Source organism: Solanum lycopersicum, chromosome 7 (genome assembly GCF_036512215.1).
Source record: "Solanum lycopersicum chromosome 7, SLM_r2.1".
Lineage (NCBI taxonomy): Eukaryota > Viridiplantae > Streptophyta > Magnoliopsida > Solanales > Solanaceae > Solanum > Solanum lycopersicum.
In genome coordinates this window covers 17587629-17606536 of record NC_090806.1, presented here as the reverse complement: position 1 = coordinate 17606536, position 18908 = coordinate 17587629, and the positions used below count along the sequence as shown (strand labels likewise).

At 36.4% G+C, this 18908-nt stretch overlaps 1 long non-coding RNA gene across 1 annotated transcript; it reads right to left on the bottom strand.

Moving 5' to 3' along the window:
• Positions 1–1776: 1776 nt before the first annotated feature.
• LOC138337156 (uncharacterized) lies at positions 1777–6175 on the bottom strand. The gene is made up of 3 exons (XR_011210636.1): positions 5116–6175; positions 2473–4933; positions 1777–2394 (listed from the first exon to the last, which is right to left on the bottom strand). It is a non-coding gene; the product is annotated as an uncharacterized lncRNA (long non-coding RNA).
• Between the last annotated feature and the right edge of the window lie 12733 nt (positions 6176–18908).

Below are 18908 nucleotides of genomic sequence, written 5' to 3'. Positions count from 1 at the left end.
AGAGTGGATATGCATTTAATTTTGGTAGAGGAGCAGTCTCTTGGAAATCTAAAAAAAGACATGTATCACTAGCTCTACATGATATGTGAGCTAGGTGCTCAAGATAAAGTCGGTGAATAAGTTGAAAGACTCTAGAATTTGTTGATAGATATTCTTTTTAGCCCAAACCACTGGCATCAGTATGCATACATTTTGATACTCAAGATATAATAGGTAGGGCAGTAATCATGATATGTAATAGAGAATCTTGTCATATAAGACATAGACATGATACAAATAGAAAACTACTCTCTAGTAGAATTATCACAATTGATAATGTAAAGTCAAAGGATAATGTGTTGGATCTATAAAAATGCCTAAATAGAGAGAATGTTGAAAGATCTTCCAAGGGAATGGGTTTACGACTTAGGACAAGTCATTATGGCAGTAAGTCTATCTAGTAAACTGAAGATCCCAAGAGCTAGATTCAAGGAGAAAAACAATGTTCTAACTGACGGTTCGACATTGTCAACAAACTCAATACATTCTCATGATGAAGACAATGCTCAGGAACAAGGATGCAACATTAAGGCTTGTTAATGAGTTAATGAAGCTTAATGTTTTTAATGATATTCTGAGTTTGATAGATTTCACCAAATAGTGTATCTACGCGGTAATATAATTAGAAATTACCTATGTGAGTGTGAAGTGTAAGCCGCTTCAATGAGGATGATTTTCAGAAGCCCATCTCTCCATATACTCATCATGAAATTAAAAGGCGTTCATGGATGAAACGAACTCAATCGTAAGAACCATAAACGATAAAGGATGAATTGTGTTACATATGGTTGTCTAGGTATACACCAAAGCTCGACGGTTTAAAGATATTTCATCTACCGATAGACTGAGGTTCACAACGAAAAGTCCAAGGGAAAACCTACTTCTTCAGATGCTATTAATTCTTGCTTGTAAAGTACACATACTTATCCGTTTCTTTGTCTTGGAGTCATTCCCCATTCATGTGGGGGATTATTGGGTTTTAAAAGGTGTGAATGAAAAATGAAGAGCTGCGAATTTTATGAAGAGTTGTGACTTTAATGAAAAGTTGTGACTTATATGAAAAGTTGTGAGTCTTATGAAAAGTTGTGACTTTTATGAAAAGTTGTGACTTTTATAAGAAGTTGCAAATTTTATGAAAAGTTGTGACTTTTTTGAAAGGTGGTGACATTTCCGAAAAATTGTGACTTTTCCAAGGGTTTGTGACCTTTCCAGTAAGGCACAATAAGAATCTTTTCGCACTATCCTTTGTTTTCTATAAATTGAGGGATTTTCTCTCATTTTAAGAACATAATTTTCTTGACTTTTTCTTCTACTACTAAATCTAATACTCTTAGTATACTTTACTATCGTTGAGTGGTTGTTGACACCGTAGATTTATATAGCGATACACCGGTGAGTAAGATCATTCTATCTTGAAAACATATTTTATTAACCTCTTGTACTTGAAGGGAATAATATTCTTAAGAGGACACCGTTCATTCAATGGGCTTGATTTTTGTTCTATGTATCTTACGAATACAAGATGAATAACTGAGGGAAAAACCATTGCTGCCAACTCGTGATTAGGAGTCCAATAGTTCTTTTTGTGATTCTTAAGTTGTTTGGATGCGTAGCTTATAACCTCACCATTCTGCATCAATACACAATCAAGTCCAACTCTAGACACATCATAGTAAACAACATCATGCCTAGTCACATTATAAAAGCAAAAGATCGATCTACCTTTCATTGATCCAATAATGTGCTTTATATGCAAGAATGGACTAACTAATTGCCTAAACACCTCTTAAAGATGAGTGCTAAACATGCTAGTATACTTGAAGAAATATAGTAGGTAGACTACTAGTTGAAGAATATGTCAAACAATAATGAACTAAATATAATAATTAATATGTGCTTTAATACGCCCCCTCAAGATAGGCAGTGTGTAACAACACCTAGCTTGAATAGGTGTATATCAAAGGCTGGAGCTTTAGTGAGAGTGTCCTTGAGTTGGTCTGCAGCATGGGTATGAACAATATGAACTTGATTCCACTGAACTTGTTTGAGAACAAAGTGAAAGTCTACAACAATGTGCTTCATGCAGCTATGACAAACTGGATTTGCACACAGATAAGTTGCAACCCCATTGTCACAGTAAATGTTTGGTGCTTGGGGAAGTGAAACATGTAGTTATTTTAGCAGATTTGTCACCCAATCGGTTTCAGCAAGTGCACTTGCAACAACACGATACTCTACTTCAGTTGAGGACCGAGCAATTGTTCTTTGTTTATTGGAGGACCAGCTCACAGAATTTTGGCCGAAAAACAATGTGTTCAGTAGTGGAAGTTCAATCACTTACATCTCCAGCCCAATCTGCATCAGAGTACATATTAGCTTGAAATCATTATCTTTTTAATGTGAAGAACAAGCAGAATTGTGCCTTAGAGATACCTGAGTACTTGTTTGAGTGCATTCCGGTGGACTTTGGATGAGGATGCATAAATCGAGACATATTTATTTACAGAGAAGTTGATGTTCGGACGAGTAAAAGAAAAGTACTATAGTTTTCCAAGAACTCTCCGGTAACGAGTTGCATCAGTTTGTTGCGCACCATCATTTAAGTGAGGCACGTCAGTGGCACTCATTGGGGTTTTTGCTGAATTACAGTCCTGCATGTTTTCTTTAGAGATAATTTCATTTATGTAGTTAGACTGTGATAAGGTAATACCTTTGGCAGTACGGAGCACCTCAATTCCAAGGAATAAGTGCAGATTTCCAAGATCCTTAATGGGAAAACGTCCAACAAGAGAAGCTATAACCTGATTTACCTCGGAGTTGTGATTCCCAGTGATGATGATATCGTCCACATAAAATAGGATGTACAAAAAGTTGTTCAACACTTTTCAAATGAAAAGTGAGGCATCAGACTCTGACTTGACAAATCCCAGATGCAGAGGAACGTCTTGAGTTCATTGTACCATGCCCTGGGTGCTTACTTGAGTCCATAGATGGATTTCTTTAGATGACATATATGGGGGGGGGATTGTTCGTCTGCAAAACTTGGGTCATGTACACTTCTTCTTCTTGACGACCCTGCAAGAACGCATTGTTGACATCAAGTTGGCGGAGGGGCCAATTCTGATGGACAACAATTGAGAGCACCAAGCGCACAATAGTTGGTTTGACAACGGACTAAATGTGGCATGATAGTCAACTCCAGGACGTTGTGTAAACCCCTTTGTAACTATTTGTTCCTTGTAGCGGTCAATTGTCCCATCAGCTTTCTATTTTAACCTGTATAACCATTTGCAAGAAACAATGTTTTTTGTGGGGTCATATGGTACCAATTACCATGCCTGATTATTCAATAATGCATCAAATTCACTTTTCATTGCTCTCTGCCACTCTGGGTGTTTACTAGAGCATTTGAAGCTGGTAGGGGCAACTGTGGGAGATAAGTGATCTAGAAAGTCAAGGATGTTTTTTGGTTTGTAAATGTTGTGCTGAGAGCGGGTCACAACACGAGTTGTTGGAGGAAGGGAAGGTTGCAGAGGTTCTGTGACTTGAACAGGTTCAAGAGAAGGTCGTAGGGGAATTGAGGCAGTGGGATGGGCTTGGCCAGCAGATGACACTGTTTTGTTTATGCGGCTGTACACAATTGGGAAAGTATCAATTGAGGTAATGGGGGATCAATGAAATCAGGAGGGGCAGCGGAGGGTGTAGTAGAAGTAGAAGAGTTACCTGGAGATGCAAATTCTGTTGGAGCGCAAGCAGAGGAGAGGGCGTCTTGTGAGCATTGGTGGTACCTGCCTTTGGGATAAGTATGGGACTTAGTAAGTCGTGGCTAAGAGGAGGATAAAAAATAGTGAATGGTGTTTGGTTTGCTGCAGTTGAACCTTCCCATGCAAGTGTTTTACAAGTTTCAGAAACATTTGAAAATATATTTCGGTAAGGAAAACTATTTTCAAAAAAATTCACGTCACGAGATAAATAGATTTTAGAAGATTTTGGATCAAAACATTGATGACAATTATGAACTAAGGAGAATCCTAAATATACACAGGGTGTTGATCGAGGCTCTAATTTTTTTTGGAATAAGGTTTGAGTCAGGGAAAGCAGAGACACCCAAAGATTTTTAAAGAATTGTAATCTGGATCTTGACCAAACAAAATTTGAAACGGCGATTTATTTTGTATATCTGGGGTAGGCAAATGATTTATGAGACAAGTCGCATGTTGAAAGGTAAAAGACCAAAGAGCCAATGAAAGTGATGCTTCATTAAGTAAGGTTCTGGCCGTCTCAATAATATGCATGTGACGGCGTTCAGCAAGAGAAACTCTTTGAGGAGTGTATCCATGAGATATAAGATGTTAAATACCCTGATATTTTAGGTATGGATCAAGACTTTTTTATTCTCCACCACCATCTGTATAGAAAAAGAACTTTCGTATTAAAAAGATGTTCAATTAATGCTTGAAAATTCTGGAAAAGGTTAGTAACTTCACTTTTATTTCTTAATGTGTAAAGCCATGTGTATTTGGTATAATGATCCATAAAAATACAGTAATATAATTTATTGTCAATCGATTGAACTGGACCATAAATCACTAAAGATAGTTTGGAATGGTTGGGTACATGATAAAGTGAATTGAAAAGGATGGCAATGAGCCTTATTCGAAGAACAAGAATTACAAATTGAAAATTTGTCTCGCGACCAAGGTAGCGAGACTTTATTCAAAATAAAATGTAGAACTCTTGAATGTGTATGACCCAACTAATGATGCCAAGTGAAACTGGTTATGGTGGAGGAAGTCAAATACGCTTTAGGAGGATATATGGAGGTTAAGTCCGGCCACTCATAGAGACCATCTCTATTCTGAACGTGCACCAATTGAGTCCACATTTCCAAGTCCTTCACAAAAAAATGAAAAGGAAAGATTTGAATAAAGGTTAAGTTATCTTGACAAAATTTAGAGATAGAGAGAGTAAATTGTGTTTAATGCTTGGAGCACATAGAGTGTTAGAGAGCTTGAAAGATTTATTTGATGCATTTAAATGAGTCGAATAAGTGTGAAGTTATGGAGATTTTGTTACCATAACCTATAGAGACTTGATCCATGCCATTGTATGCCTGCAGGTTTTGGGGTGTGGCAATGATGTGATGAGATGCTCCCAAGTCGACAATCCAATGATTTTCAGACGTGCTCAAGCCGGACGCATAGTTGGCCTTGGCCTCAAAATGATTGTGAGACTGCGAACAACAAATGTTTGCAAAATTACCAGGTTTGTTGCACAGCTAGCAGCATACACTATCATAAGAGTTGTTGCTTGTCGAAGATCTCCTATGATTGGGTGAAGTGAAGCGGTTGTTGGACCACTGTTGTTGGTTGTTACTATTGCTATTGTTTGGGTGACTGTTGTTGCGATAATTTAATTTACCAGATTGGTTGTATGTGGCAACAATAGCAGTAATCTGGGTCAGAACGCTTTTGGACTCCTCACGTCGAAGAAAAAGTTCATGGTCTTGAAGCTTTTCGTACAGTTCTTCATATGTTATAGGAGAGTCAGGAGCATGAATTGCAGCAGAAGTACCATGAAACTCTGCACCCAGACCACTAAGAATCTTTACTATAAGTTCAGAGTTGGTGACAGGGGACACCAGCAATAGAGAGTTCATCAGCAATAGAGCGAACACTTTACAAATACACGGTGAATGGTTGTCCGTCTTTGTTCAGACGCATAAGTCGATCACGCAGACTGAAAATTCTGATTTGAGACTTAATTGCATAGGCGGTCTGCAGGGCATCCCAGGCTGTCTTAGATGAGTTAGCAACGATAACCGTTGTAAGAATTGTTGGGTTAACAGATGCCATAAGTGTGTTTTGAATGAGTTGGTCTTGTTGAAACCAAAGAGAATACGGAGGATTAGAAGTAGGGGCTATGCCAGTTGTGATAGTGCGAGATGTGGAAGGAGTAGACCCATCGAGATGACCATTGAGATCATGCCCATGCATAAGCATGGAGAATTGTGCCTTCCACGTTGCAAAATTGTTACTTCCACGTAATTTTATGGACAATTAGGACACAAGGTTAAATTGAACGATCATTGCACCGACGTTGTAATCCGCATTAACAACACGAGTAGCGTCTCCCATTTGTGGAGGGTGGGTGGAAGAGAAGAAGAAAAAAACAGATCTTACTCTTTAGAGTATATTAGGGATCTTAATACCATATAAATCGGTCTATCATTCATTGATCCAATAATGTGTTTTATATACAAGAATGAACTAACTAATTGCCTAAACTAACTCCTCTTAAAGAGGAGTGCTAAACATGCTAGACTACTTGGAGACATATAGATGTGGTAGTAGGCTACTAGCTGAAGAATATGTCAAATAATAATCAATTAAATATAACAATTAACATGTGCTTTAATACACATCACCCCCACTAATTCTTAGGCCTACTCTACTCATCCTTTATTATACAACGGCCAACATTTCACACCTCATAACTGGGGCATCAACACATCTTCTCTCTACATGATTGATCCATCTCAACTTAACTTTTGTATCTTGTCCTTCAATGGGGCCACTCCTCCGTTTTTCTTAATAACATCATTTCTAATCTTATCTTTCATAATATGCCCTTATATAGTCTGTATAATAAGTTATGTAAACATTGTAATAGATAACAATGTAAAATTAACATCATTTCTATTTTTGATGTTGTGTGCAACTACTTGTGTCTATTACAAGATAATGCGTAGAAGTAAAAGAGCGTAATAAATGATATTTCTGTACGACCTAAAAGATATTTGAAAAGATTAAAGAATAATTAACATCATTAAGCAATTTTAAGTTTCAACATCAGCAAAGCTTTATATAATGAACAAGTGTATTGAACTCAATCTTTTAAAAAGACACCTTCTTAAATTTGAAAATGTGTCTTATTCGAGATTAATATATTCAAGGGTATATGATGTAAAATATATGTAGATTTTCTCAAATAGCTAGGTTTAAACGTAAAATGATGAATTTGAGAGGAGATGTTGTAACACAATTTGTTCCTATAAAATATAACAAAAGTAATTCACAAATTTCATCTTGACCAAATGACAATATTGTTCAATTTTCTAATTTCATCAATCATTAACAATCAATATTTCCATTTAAATATGTTTTCTAAAAAAAGATAGTTACGACAACAACATACCTAGTGTAGTCCCACAAGTGGGGTTTGTGGATGTAATACTTACCCTACTTGGGAGGTAGATAGGTTGTTTTCGATAGACCCTCCACACATATATCATGTAAATATAAGACTAAAACATCAAAATTAGTATCAAATTTGTGTATTTCTATGAGATAATGTGTTTTCTCCTTCATCCAAATAGCTGAATAGGATAACCATTAATCATTCTTAATTTTTATAGTTAGTAGATCAAACACATTTTAAAATAATATTCACATGATTTCATAAAAGAATATTTACATATTGGCAACACTGTAAACGTGCTACTTGTATGCCCCAAAACTAAAATGAGAATATTTAAAGTAAAATATTGAAAAGTCCAAAAAGCTCTACAAAAGTGGACCGGCCATTTCCCCCTTAAAAGTATAATTTATCCTTACAAAACCAATGCATTAATTTTCTTAGTTACACTTAAGAGATAAAGAAATTGAAAAATTATATTAATTGATGCACTAATAAAAGTATGAAATGTTTACTTATATAGACCGCATTCATATGCAGCAATAAAAGATCATTTGAATAGTCATTTACTAAGCTATATTTACCTATGAGTTAGAAAAGCTATTAAGATACGTTGTTTTAACTTATCTATCATCTTTTCGTTTGCAGGTGTTGTAAAGTGAAAATAGTAAAATATAGTCCTTACCTCTTGCTTCCTCTTCCCTATTTATTTCCTTTAGTAATTCATTTCTTCTTGTTTTTGTTCTTCTTCTTCTTCTTTCGAAGTTTAAGCTTCTTCATGAATCTCCATTTCGATTTGTTTCTCAGGAAGGCTAAAAAATTTGGCAGAGGCAATTTAACAACTTTATTTGCAAGAGATATAAGAATTAATGTAATTGCGAGTAGTTTGAGCTCTACGCCTCTGGACTTAGACAAGTAAGAAATTCACCCTTTTACTGGTTTGTGGTAAGGGAACTCACTTCCACCAAGTTTAAATATTCTTTTAATGACAATATGGATTTGGGGTTCCATAAGAAAACTTCTTGTCGAAGATTTCATGCCAAATCCAGAAGTACATTACAAGTAGCCTCCACATTTTATTCAAATACTCGTCTGCAGGGTTTTCATCAACCCGACAATTAGAATTATCAACAACATCACCAAATATATCAACATCCGAGTTCCAAAACACATATGAGAAAACATTGCAACCTTATTTAATAGTCCAATACCCAGTTTTTTTATTGTGTCCAGCTTTTGTTGAGGGAACACCGGAATAAACCTAATAGCACCATTCTTCAAAACTCTAAGAGGAAATGTGGAAATGTCACATCTCCCTCAAATAATTGGCCTCCATTAATCACCTTCAAACTATTTCTATTATAACTAGTGGCATGTATAATTTTTTCAAAAATAGAAGGCACATTTTTAGTTAGGGCATGAACTAACCCTCCATTTCCACCGGGCAAGAAGTAGTCATCCCCTTCCATTATCATAGGGGTCATCTTAGTCAAAAAATTCTAATAAAAACTTCAAAATCAAACCTGCATTTTCATATTCCCAATTTTCTAGATACTAGTTATAAAAATTCATCTCCTTAACATTCATTGCAACACCAAACTCCTTTCAAAAAGTCTCCAACGCCTCTTCAAGAGAAACAACATGAGTTGACTCTTGTTTTACCCTGTTTGCCTTTTCCAAAAGTTCATTTTAAACAATCTCTACTTTTTTTTCCAAATAATTGTCGACGGGCTTTCCATCAACATGATAGAGTGGACATAGGTCTCTCATCTTATGAAGTTTATACAACTATTTTTGCACAAAAAAACCTATTAGATCCCTAGTGTACTTTTCAAAACACTCCCTCCTAAATAGCAATTGCCACCTTATTGTTTTGCCTCGTATTTTTTTTATACGTAGTGCGCGTCAATATCTAGTAGACGTAAGTCCGGGGAATGAGATTTTATTTTAAGTTTCAAGTGATTAAAGAAATACTAGGCAAGGATGTTAATTCCAAATGTGATATTAAATATGAGTTGGCTAATGTAAGTGTCATTAACTTTAAGTGAGGGATTAATTAGTGGCTGATTAAGATTAATTAAATCTAGTGGGCCCCACCACACATATTTAGTGGCTGATTAGGATTAATTTAATCTAGTGGGCCCCACCACTCAAGGCAAAAATTAAAAGGGGATCAGATTGGGAGCTGGCCTTAGTGGACACGTGAAGAGGGGGGCTGCCTCCATTTCATATTATAAATGAGGTGGAGAAATCCACTCCATACTAAATAAAGTGGTGAAATGCATTGCTGCATATCATCTTCTTCACCACTTGGCTTAGGCAGCCATGGAAAAGGAGAAACTAACCCTGCAACTCTTGGCCAGCAGCTGCAAATAATCTGGTTAGTAATCTCCTTGCTTGATGTATTAATTCTTTAGAACACCTTGTTAATTATCCATTAATACTAAGAAGGGGGCGTGACCAGTAGCTTAGGAAGTTTGTTTTAGTTATTGAATGTGCTAAGTGTGAACGTAAACCATAATCGGATTATTAGTGGTGTCGTGTTGGTGCTTGGGCTGTTTTGATTAAAGCAAACTGCGGAAAAATTCTGTGTTGGCATTAAGTATATGTTAAATGTGATTATGAGAATATACTCCAAAGGATGAATACGATAAGGTAGATGTGTTGCGAATTATAAAATGAGTTATCGCTCGGTGCGTCGTTGCTTCGCTGCTATGGTTGCCGAGACGGAACTGTTTTGGGGAGGGGGCTGTTTAATATGATTCGTTGGGTTATATGTGTTATTGGTATTGATGTGGATAATTTGGGTTGTTGTCGGATTGGGATGAAGTAAGGAAAATAGGGGAAGTGCTTCCGGATTTTCGTTAGATTATTAGCTAGCTTACAAGATAGTAAAGCGCGACGATTATCTAATTGCGGCACGATTGTTGCTTGTTATAGATTAATAGCTTGAGCAGTAAATATTGGACGTGCGGCTCGACTATACGGTATGTAACGCTGTCCCTTCTTTCTTTGTTTGGCATGACTTTTTAAAATATGCGAATAACGGACAGGTTTGATACTTACCTCTAGAGCGTCTAGGTGACGTATATTCTCTTCCACAATTATTCCTCTATATATCGGCTATGTCTAAGGCTATGATGATTTCACATATCTATGGTAGTGCTTCTTAGATTCATTGAGATTTTACGTTTCCATATCGTATTAAAGGTTCATAATCTTGATAAAACGTTAATCTTTGGTAATACTCCTTGCTGGTTCACGTGGATTGTTCTATTGAGTTATAAGGAATGATTTTAATTGCATATGGTTGCTCATAATATTCTGCTCGTGCATAGAGTCATTTATCATTTCACCGAGTCCTGGGCCGGGTAATGTTTGTGCGGAGTTTCTTGCATATGTCACCGAGTCCCTCACTAGAGGGCCGGGTATGTATATTATATATATGACTAGTGAATTCGGCCGCGCTTCGCACGATCATAATAACTCGTTAAATTCACTAACTAACTTTTTAGAATAGTTGAGTATTTAAAATATTTTATATATTTTCTATAGTGACATCCTAACGATTAAATAAGATTTCATGTTTTAATGAAATATATTATTAGCATTTAATTTTATATCTTTTATAATCTTAAGTAAGAGTCTTTATCTTTTAATAATAATTTTTATATCGCTAAACTTATGCTCCTTATTTTTGTAAGTAAAAGAAAATTTGATTCAAGAAATTATATACATGTTTATCTATACATAATTTTTCCTTTCACTTATATGGAAGCATTGATGAAAGACATTTCAATATAAATGCAACAACCTATTTAAATTAGTTATTTAATCTTAAAAATAAAAAAATTAAAAATGTAGAAACATAAGAAAGAAATAGTTTTGAACTGTGAAAACCCAATTGATCATTTGACCTTCATTTTTATGATTCTACCATTTTAAATTTTCACGACTTAAAATAAAAAAATAAATAAGAAAAACAATGAATAATAACTTTTATTAAAAAAATAATCAATATATATCGTATGGTAAAAATAATTTAAAAAACTAAACAATCTATATTTTTTTATTCCTTTAAAAATTTATATATGTCGTGTCCATCCAATCATAAGTAACTAAAAGGATCTATTTAGTCATTATTTTTATTTATTTATTTTGAATTTCAACTATGGAAAACTCAATTTGACTATGGAAGTTTAAAATTTAACTCATAATTTTTAAAATTTTGAGAAATAATAAAAAAGATTTTCAATCCAAATCATTGGCAAAAAGTCAAAGTAATTTGCATTACACCATCCCAATTTTCATAAATTATTTTTCATTTTTTAAAATAACAATTATTTTTTTTAAATTGTACAATAAAAGTGGACAATTGCCTATAAAGTTTTCTGATTTATGGTCATAATAATTGTGTCTTAAGAAATTTATATAAAAAAATGTAGTGAAGCAAACTCACTTTGGTGTCTTGTTCTCATTTTACTTTCCTTTTCTCTAGCAACTACAAGGATAGAGAATTAACAATTTATAATATAAATAACGATCGATCTCTTTTTCTGTATGAATTTTTGAGCAACATTTTTTTTGTTTATTGGCTTCTAAAACAATTTATTGAACTTGAATTTAAATTTGTTCCTACAAAAAATATAATATTATACTCACAATTAACATTTTATAGATGATTATGTCTTTTAATATGCTATTTTCACAAAAATATGTATAAAAAAAATAATTTCACTTCTTTTGGTATGTGTGAATTTTAAGAGGTTTTGTTATTGATTTTTAAATGTGTCTCTTAAGTTAAGACTCTAAGTAACACTTCTTCCAACAAAATATAAAATTATAGTTTATAGTTCACATTTTAACATATTACTTTTGAAAAATGTATATAGAAAAGAAAATAGATATTCTCACTTCTTTTGATATGTGTGAATTTTTTAACAACCTTTTTAGGTTGAGACTCCATATAAGACTTTCTGCTGCAAATTATAAAATCATAATTCAGGGCTCACATTTCATAAAAACTCATATTTGTTAATAGATTCCTTTTGAAAATTGAATAAATAAAAGAAGATAGATATTCTTACCATAAATTTGAGCCTCCAACCAACACTCCTCAAAAATATAATATCCTAATTAAAGGTTAACAATTCATAAACACTCATGTCTTTTGATAAATTTTTTCTGAAAAATGCATAAATAGAAAAAGATAAATATTCTTATCATCAATTTATATAAAAGAAAATAGATAATCTCACCTTTAAAATAAACAGTAAACTATCACCAGCACCCAACATTGACTGAGCTTCTCAATCATTTGCAATGTTTCTTATATTTATATGTGCAAATATGATATAACTACAATACATAATAACTCATATGGTAAATGCCATTATAAATAATGACTTTTCATATTTTTGTATTTATAAAATTACAACGAAACTTACCTTTTAAATTTCATAACTACTGCATTGATCATTTCTACATTTCCTTATAGAAATAAAAGTAATATTAAAAAAGTGAAAAAAATTAGGGGAAGAGATTAATAATAATGGTGGAGAATATCCTAAATATGGATAGATTAAATATGAAATTCATACATGTAAATTATAATAATAACTAAATTAATAGATGAAATTTAGGGACAGAATTAAATATTTGCAACACATAAAATGAATTTTACGTATCGTTGTCCAGTTGGGTATATTGTAACGTACATATACAAAATAATAAAGGAATTAATGTAAGAATTTAAACGAAAATGATAATAGAGGACATTTATTTAATTTATTTAATATATTAAGATGAAAATAAGATAAAATAAAAAATCAGGCATGAAAATTACTTACTAAGATAATAAAATATGGAGAACACTAACAATGCTAAAATAAAATAATTAAAAAAAGGAAAAAAAGAAAGAAAAAGACTTCTTGCAAAAAGAGTTTGAAATAAAAAGAAGAATAATTGAAAGGAAATTATGAATGAAAAAGGACAAAATGTTATGTAGTGTTAGATATTTGCTTTAGTATTTATAGTTAGTAGAATAATTAGTAACATATGAATATGAAAAGATAAATAATAATTAGTAACATATGAATATGAAAAGATAAATAACATCCATTGGAGTAATTATAATTCAATGACTTTAATTGTGATTAGCTTCAATATTTAAGAGACTCTTTTTATATTTTAAAATTTAAAAAATGATTTAAAAAATATATTTTTTTTAAAAAAGATGAATATTTTTCTAGCTCTTACAAGCATGCCACATCAGCGGTTTTGAATTCAGATTTATATATATATATATATATATATATATATATATTGATTGGTGATGAGGATGGTTATGATGATGATGATGACGGAGATGATGTGATGATTATTTTGCCGAGCCCCTTACAAAGGAAGCTGGGCACCTTATATGTTAAATATATGCATGATTTTCACTTAAAAGGGTACATGTGTAGCGATATTTTGTTTCGACTTGCCATATTGGTATCCTGTTATCTTTACCTTATGCTTTACATACTCAGTACATTGTCCGTACTGACCCCCTTTCCTCGGGGGGCTGCGTTTCATGCCCGCAGGTGTAGATGCACAGTTCGGTGATCCTTCCGCCTAGGATATCTACTTTGCTGATTGGGAGAGCTCCACTGTTCTGGAGCCCAGTCGTTTTGGTACATAACTTTTTGTGTAGTCTTTTGCTCGTGTATGGGTATGGCGGGGCCCTGTCCCATCGAGTTTCACTACTGTACTCTTAGAGGTCTGTGGACATTATGTTAGTTTAATGTACATGTTTTGGATAATGGTCTGGACATGGTTGTTTGGGATGTCCGCTTGTACAGGGACAGCCTTGTCGGCTGCATACATCATTATGTATTGTGTAGTGGCAGCCTTGTCGCCTTACGTATGTTATTATGCTTTGGATAGTGGCAGCCTTGTTGGCTCGCGTATGTTATTGCGGTTGAATGGTTATGACTCCTTATGATACAGGTCCTCTTTATATATATGGTGTTGGGGTTGGCTTGATTTGATTAAATTCCATATTGTCTTAGTTTCAGTCGGTTATACTTAGCAGGTTTGTATGTGGGTGTCCAAAACGGGCACTAGTCACGGCCCATCGGGTTGGGTCATGACAAAGAGTGGTAGCAGAGCTGTTCTTCCTCAGAAGTGTCTATAGACCGTGTCTAGTAGAGTCTTGTCTATCGGTGTTTTGTGCACCACATCTACAATAGGAAGCTATAGGAAATGTAGGATGTCATCCTTTCTTCTTATTCTAGATCGTGCAATAGAGCTATATTAACAGGATAATCCCTCTCTAACGAATCCGTGTCTTTTCAGCTATGTCTCCAAAGAAAGCGACAGCCGCCCAGAAGGGCAAAGCGGTAGCAGAAGGTACTAGTGAGACCCGGAGAGTTACTAGGGCCCATGCCCAGTTTATGCCTAGTATTATGCTCCAGTCGGAGAGCTCTGCTACACCGACACCGCCAGAGGATCTTAGAGAAGCAGCAGCTCCAGTTTGGGGGACACCACTAGCCCCCAAGGCCCCAGTACCAGAACCTTCAGCTCCTAAATCAGGGGCGGAGGATAGGGCCATGACAGATGCGGTTTAGTTGCTGACTAGATTAGTGGCAGTTCACGTTCACAGCCATGGACTAGGAGTTGATCATGCGGACAGATCTGATAACTTAAGGGCTCGTGACTTCTTAAGTTGTAATCCTACAGAGTTCTTTGGGTCAAGGCCCCAGGATGATCCGCAAAAGTTTATTTGTCAGATGCAGCGTACATTGAGGATAAGCAAGGCTTCGGAGACCGAGTCTGTTGAGTTGGCTACGTATCGTTTGCGGGATGTAGATATTAATTGGTATGAGTCTTGGGAGTTATCTAGGGGTGAGGGTGCTCCTCCAATGATATGGGATGAATTTGTGGAGGCTTTCCAGGTCCACTTCCTACTTCCAGAGATGGAACGAGCTAGAGTCGATAGATTCTTGCATTTGAGGAAGAATGGAAGGAGCGTTCGAGAGTATAGCCTCGAGTTTGATTGATTGACTAGGTATGCACCTACTATTGTGGCTGATATGGCGGATAGGGTACATCGTTATGTGATGGGATTAGATCGTTATCTGAATTATAGTTGTATGGCAGTGACTCTTCAGCCAAGTATGGACATTGCTCGGGTGCAGGCATATGCACAGGGAGTAGAGGATAGGCACCGGGGACGTTAGCCAGATAGAGATTATAATAGAGGTCATCATAAGAGGGCTAGATCAGGAGGTTATTGTAACGAGTTTTGAGGCGGGAAGTCTCAGCAACATGTTAGATTTTCTTCCCAGCCAGCACAGAGTGCACCCCCACGTTCCATGGCTAGGGGGTTCGATCGTACGAGATATACCGAAGCTGGTCAGAGCTCTAGGGTGTCAGGGTCAAATTTGGGCAGGGGTTTGAGCCAGTAGAGGCCACCTTTGCCTCGGTGTTCTCGTTGTGGTAGGTCCCATCCTGGGGAATGTCGTTGGGCTATAGGTGCGTGTTTTTCTTGCAGCCGTCAGGTCATACTATAAGGGAGTGTCACCTTAGAGATAATGCAGGTGGTATGGCACAGCCTACTGGGTCTGTTGCTGGTTCATCTTCTTCTATGGCTATGCGCCCTACGGGGCTAGGTATTCAGGCACCAACAGGCCGTGGTAGAGAACGTGGTGGAGCTTCCAGTTCTAGCGATCCCTTTAACCGTATATATGCTTTGACTAGTAGGCAGGATCAGGAGGCGTCACCTAATGTGATCACAGGTATATTATTACTATTCTCCTGAAGTGTGTATGCATTGATAGACCCAGGTTCCACCTTATAATTTTTATCTGCCTTCATTGCTAGTAGGATAGGAATAGAGTCTGAGTTGATAGAACCATTTGAGGTAGCTACACCTCTAGGAGATTCCGTCATAGCTACGCGAGTATATAAGAATTGTTCAGTGGTTATATATAGTCGTCGTACCATAGCAGATCTGATAGAGTTAACTATAATTGAGTTTGATATTATCATGGGCATGGATTGGTTGGCTGCTTGTTATGCTAATGTTGATTACAGAGGAAAGATAGTTCGATTTCAATTTCTAGGGGAACCGATTATAGAGTGGAAGGGGAGTACAATATCCCGAAAGGTAAGTTCATTTCATACCTTAAGGCCAGGAAGATGGTTAGAAAAGGCTATATTTATCATCTGGTTCGGGTGCATGACATAAATGCAGAGGCACCGACTCTTCAATCAGTCCTGGTAGTTGATGAATTTCCCGATGTATTCCCAGAGGAACTTCCAGGGCTTCCTCCAAAATGAAAGATAGAGTTTACTATAGATGTACTACTAGATACCCAGCCTATATTTATACCTCCTTATAGAATGGCACCTGCTGAGTTGAAAGAATTGAAAGAGCAATTGAGAGATTTGCTCGAAAAGGGCTTCATCAGGCCTAGTACGTCACCTTGGGGAGCACCGGTACTGTTTGTGAGGAAGAAGGATGGGTCGCTGCAGATGTCTATTGAATATAAGCAGCTGAACAAAGTAACAGTAAAGAATAGGTATCCCCTCCCAAGGATTGACGATCTATTTGACCAGTTGCAGGGTGCTAAGTGTTTTTCAAAGATAGACTTGCGGTCAAGTTATCATGAGGTGCGGGTAAGGGAGGCAGATATTCCAAAGACGGCATTCTGGACCCGATACGGGCATTATGATTTTAGAGTGCTGTCTTTTGGGATGACTAATGCTCTAGCAGTGTTTATGGATCTAATGAATCGAGTGTTTAAACCATTTCTTGATATGTTTGTTATTGTATTTGTAGACGATATTCTCGTCTATTCACGTTCAGAAGAGGAGCATGCAGACTATTTAAGGACGGTACTTAGGGTGCTTCAGCACCAGAAGTTGTATGCCATGTTTTCTAAGTGCGAGTTTTGGTTGACTTCACTGGCATTCTTGGGGCATATTATTGGAGCTGATGGTATTCGGGTAGACACGCAGAAGATTGAGGCGGTAAAGACTTGGACCAGACCTACGACACCTACTGAGGTACGCAGCTTTCTGGAGTTAGCATAATATTACAGGAGATTCGTAGAAAAGTTTGCCTTAATTTCAGCCCCTTTGATAAGGCTAACTCAAAAGGCAGCCAAGTTCTAGTGGACTAATGCTTGTGAGCGAAGCTTCTAGCTATTGAAAGACAAATTGACTATAGCTCCATTCCTAAATCTTCCGGAGGGACCAGACGGCTATGTTATTTATTGTGATACTTCGGGTGTTGGGCTAGGATGTGTATTGATGCAGCATGGCAAAGTTATAGCCTATGCCTCCCGACAGCTTAGGAAGCATGAAAACAATTATCCTACTCATGATCTGAAGTTAGAAATCGTGGTTCATGCCTTGAAGATATGGAGGCATTATTTATATGGTTTCCATGTGGACATCTATACAGATCATAAGAGTCTCCAATATATCTTTAAACAGAAGGAGTTGTACTTACGACAGAGGCGATGGTTAGAGTTGCTTAAGGATTATGATGTTGATATTTTATATCATCTAGGGAAAGCGAATGTTGTAGTAGATGCTCTTAGCCGTAAGTCCATGGGTAGCTTGACAGATGTACAACCAGAAATGAGGGAGATGGTTCGGGATATTCAGCGGCTATCCAGCCTTGGAGTCTGTCTGGCTAATTCAGAAGATAGTGGAGTTTCTATTTGAGAGGTTGCAAAGTCCTCAATCATAGATGAGGTAAAGAGACACCAATACAAGGACCCTATTCTAGCACAGTATAGAGATGCAGCTCTTCAAAAGGAAAATACCCATTTAAGGATACACCTGACAGAGTGTTACAATATGAAGGTAGATTGTGTACACCCGATATTGCAGGCTACGACGGCAGGTTATGGGAGAGGAACACTCTGCCTGTTATTCTATTAACCCAGGTTCAACAAAAATGTATCATGACCTCAGATGCTTATACTGGTGGGATGGTATGAAAAAGGACATAGCCGAGTTTGTTGCTCAGTGCTCGAATTGCCAATAAGTCAAGATCGAACATCAAAAGTCTGGTGGATTATTACAGGAGATAGAAATCCCGACTTGGAAATGGGAGATGATTAATATGGACTTCATTACAGGCTTACCTCGCACTCAATGAAAGTAGGACTCTATATGGGTTATTATAGATAGGCTGACGAAATCGGCCCATTTTCTTCCAGTCAGGACTACTTATTCAGCTGAAGATTATGTGAGGTTATATGTCAGGGAGATAGTGAGACTTCATGGGGTTCCCACGTCCATTATATCAGACAGAGGAGCTCAATTTACAACCAACTTTTGGAGATCGTTTCAGAAGGGATTGGGGACACAGGTGAACCTTAGCACAACATTTCACCCTCAGACTGATGGGAAGTCTGAGCGTACTATTCAGACATTAGAAGATATGTTGCGGGCCTCTATTATTGACTTCAAAGGTAGCTGGGATGACCACTTGCCGCTCATTGAGTTTGCCTATAATAATCACTACCATTCTAGTATCCAGATGGCACCGTACGAGGCCTTATATGGGAGGAAGTGCAGGTCACCTATTGGTTGGTTTGATGTTGGAGAGACTAAGTTAATAGGCCCGGATATGATTCAGCAAGTTGTTGACAAGGTGAAGCTTATTC